The sequence below is a fragment of the Pinus tabuliformis genome, chromosome X, assembly GCF_031772625.1.
Source record: "Pinus tabuliformis cultivar Carrire ecotype Pingquan chromosome X, CPIR1, whole genome shotgun sequence".
Classification (NCBI taxonomy): domain Eukaryota; kingdom Viridiplantae; phylum Streptophyta; class Pinopsida; order Pinales; family Pinaceae; genus Pinus; species Pinus tabuliformis.
The window spans coordinates 1,113,493,667-1,113,497,779 of record NC_142308.1 but is presented as its reverse complement, the minus strand read 5'-3'; the positions used below and the strand labels follow the sequence as shown (position 1 = coordinate 1,113,497,779).

Below are 4,113 nucleotides of genomic sequence, written 5' to 3'. Positions count from 1 at the left end.
AAAGTAGTTACACTCCAAGAACTACAGTGAAAATGCATACATAATCAAGTTAGATCCATACAATATAATGGTTGAGCCAAACATCTCCCTTCTTCATCACATTTAGTTGCTATTTGTTGGGAGACATAATTCTTGTTTAAGTAATAGACTACGAAAGTTTGGGAAGTTGTTTATATAACCTAGTTCCAAAGAAGGATATTTTTCCTTGGATACTCCTTACATCATTTGAGTCCCTTGTTAAACCCTTTAAGTCAATTGGCATTGCTTTATTCTATTCAAGTCATGATAATGAATGGAGAAAAGGTGAACTCTTATATTATTGATGGAAAAAAGTGAAACAACACAAGGTATCATTGACAACACCTCTATAATTATACAAAAGATAGTTCTCGTGTTTATGGTCCTTGTTATATGCGTGTTGGAATAAATTGATCACCAATATCATGATGGAAATTGTGGATACTTTCAAGCTTTTGACAATTCCATCTGTAGCATACATATGGCCACTAACATTAGAATTTTCCAGCCTTGAAAAGCAAGAATTAGTGGAGGAGACATTGAATTAAAGGGACAATGCCTATTTCGACTACTCTTCCTCAGGGCCCTGCATCCCCTGTTCTTATTCTGATAAGAGTGATGAAAAATACCATTGCAGTGAGACTAGATATCAAATGCCTTATAAATGAATAGAAGTGAAGAGTAATTTTAAGGAAGTCAATAGGTAACAAATATCCCCAAAGTATTTTGACTGCAATATTACAAGGAAATACTTTATTTGTTCGAAACAATTGTTTTTAAAAAGAAGAAAATAACGCATGCCTTATCAATATGAGAATTGGACTTTCATGCGATCAATCACTTGTTTTACCTTTAAATGAGGGAGTTGATGTTGATGGAGTATATCTAACTACTATTGATGTTTTTTTATCAGAATTTGATTGCGTCAACTCCAACCTTGTATTGGTGAACCATCTATAATTGGCTTTCATTTCCATTTTGGGGTCGTGACACGTCCTTGTGGAGGATGAGTACTACCACAAAACAAGAAATCACTTTCCTCTCTATATGGATTCGCTATATTGTCCATAACCTAGAGTACTCATTTTCCCTCAAATTGAAGAACTACCAAATATGCCAATTACAAATAAGCAAGTGAACAAAAATGTATGGAAGAATTTGTTTCAAGGAAAACTTACATATGTGCATTTTAACAAAGGGAAAGATATGGCCCCAAATTTCTTAGGTCAGGGTGGGACTTTGCTTGTTTGAATACTACCCACTATAGATCCAAAAAGATTATTTGTTGGTAATGTTGTTACATTGAAATATCCTTAAAATATGGATAGCTTCATTGTTCGAAGATTGGCTGCAGTAGAAGGGGATGAAATAGTGTCTATTGATGAGAAGGATGAACCTTTTGTGTTGGAAAATTATTAATGCTGCGTTATTTTTTTTATAGAATGTCCTTGATTATTGGGACCAGTACCAATGAGTGACATCTTGGGCAGAGTGATCTACAGCCTGCCTTCTTTTGTTGACCATGGTCCTCTTTTTGACTTTCTTCCATTTGGAAAGAAGTCAAAAATATATTTTTTCAACAACTTTGCATATTGGAAATAGTGCAACTTCATGGTATATAGGATATGATCTTAGGGATTTGTTGTTTGAGAAGGGAATGGATGTTCTGAACAAAAATGGACTAAGAGTTTGAGAAAGATAGAGCGATTGTTGATCTAAAACTAGATAGTTAACGAATTAGACCTAATCTTGTATTAAAGCTACAAATAGAAGAGCGAAAGTTTTGTCTTCTAGATCTCGAAGCTAGAGTAAGAGATGAAGTTGATGAACAGAAGAAGGAGAAGAGCATGTTTCTTATAGATTTCCAAAGTCCATAGCGTGCATAGTGTGATTGAAAATACTACATGCCGATTTTAACAAATAATAAAGCGATCATGTGATATACAATATGAGAAGCGAAGTTCCATCGCTCTTACACCTTCTACAAGTATTAAAGAGATCCACGATCCAGAATGTCTTGTGTCCAAATCAATAAATTTATGACGTGTCTATGAAATGAAATTTTAAACGAGAGGCACCTGGCGGAATGGGTTGAATAGCAACACTACTCATCTAAAAATCTACGTCCAAATTCATTTTCACAATACCAAAAACCGCCATAGGTACCGGTCGTAATAAAGCTATTCTTGGTTTCCCGCAAAACCGTTTCTCATTTCATGATGTGTGTATGACAAAAGTTGGGTCTGTGTGACCAATTGTCATTTTAAATTTCGTTTTATATCTTTATGGCAGTGTTAAAGCTCAGAATGCAATTTGATATAAATATGCTTTTTAAATGGGCGGGATTTTATTTTGCAAAGGGGAAAGTTTCTTTTTAATATTATATATATAATATATGTAATATTAATTTATTAGTTTTGTAATTGCTATTATTATAACTTCTCTAAAAAAATAAACAGTTTTGTAATTGTTTTTAAATTAGTTCTGTAACTGATCAAGAACAATAAATTTTAGGGGGAATAAAATTCTCAAAGAAACACTTTGTAAGGGTTTGGGAGCCGGGAATTGGACAAGGATATAATGTTGAAATCTCTTAAGAATTTTGTTAATTTGAGATGTCAATTTGATTCCATCATTGGTAAATTGTAGTGTTGTTTTCTCTTTCATGTCTTTATTATTTTATTTACGTTTTTCTTATGTTGGTATGAGTGTATATAGCAACAGGGTTTTTACCTCGCAAATGTTACTCATGCTTTTTATTCGAATCCCTTAATGGGCACTCCACCATTCCAGGAATTCATTCATATGTCATGTTTCTTTCATCATTTGTTTTATAGGGTTAAAACTCAAATTCCTAACTACCCAAGTTATTAAATGTTGTTCCTTCTCTTTTTCCTCTAGTCATCTCTGTAATTTAAATCTCTGCAATCCTTATTGTTCATTCTAGTTTTAACTAATAGGTTTTTGAAATAGAATTTTCATTAAATTCTTTACGATGACGCTCCGAACAATCTTTTAAAATTTCCATTGTTATGAAACCAGCTCAGGAAAAGATAGAAAAGATAGATCAACGCCTTAGAATTCAGCCTCTTCGAGGGGGCAACCTCCTTTACATTACATAAATGAACAATTCTTGGATGATTCAAATGACAAAACCTCCTTTCTATATATAGGAGTCTAAGGAGTCACAATATAATCCAGCCGACCTAACAATAATAATATAAAGCCACAAAAATAACAATAGAGGGATTCTATGGGGCACAGTAATAACAATATGGGGGCAATAGGGGCACAACAATATTAATAAGGGGTATAACTACAATAGTAATGGGGTAATCACTAGTATTATAGGGACCCAACATGCCCCTCTCCTTCAAAAAAGTGTTGTCCTCAACGCTTGAGTAGTTCTGGATACTTCTGCATAAAATTCTCATCCTCCCATGTGGAATCTTCAGCGGATAAGTTCTTCCACTTGATAAGATACTCTGAAATTGATCGATTTCGTAGCTGTCGAGTTCTTGTTTCTATGACTGCTTCCGGTTCCAATATAATTTTTCCTTCCTCGTCAAGTTCTGGCAATATTGTTTGAACTGGGAGCTTGTCGCCTATAACCTTCTTTAAACATGAAACATGGAAAACTGGGTGCAATCGAGAAGCTGCAGGAAGCTCCAATTTGTATGCCATAGTACCAATCTTTTGCAACACCTTGTATGGACCATAATACTTTGGTGATAATTTATTATCCTTCTTAGCTTGCTTGAGGGACATTTGCTTATATGGTTGTAGCCGTAGGAATACCCAATCACCTACATCAAAACTTCTTTCACTGCGATGTTGATCTGCCTGTTGTTTCATTCTATTTTGTGCCAACACGAGGTTATCCTTTAAGAGTTGGAGGACTTGTTGTTGATGTTCGATGTGATGTTCCACTGCCTGAACCTTAGAATTTTCTCTTAAATATGATGTGATGGATGGTGGTTGATACCCATAAAGTGCCATAAATGGGGTCATTTTTGTTGTTGTATGGAAGGAAGTGTTATACCACCATTCAGCCAGAGGCAACCATTTGACCCATTGTGTCTGTTTATCAGATAC

General features: G+C 34.6%; 1 pseudogene; it reads left to right on the top strand.

Moving 5' to 3' along the window:
• Window positions 1-1,024: 1,024 nt before the first annotated feature.
• On the top strand, window positions 1,025-1,620 carry LOC149143707 (mitochondrial ATP-independent inner membrane protease subunit 2 pseudogene; annotated as a pseudogene).
• The last annotated feature ends 2,493 nt before the right edge of the window (window positions 1,621-4,113 follow it).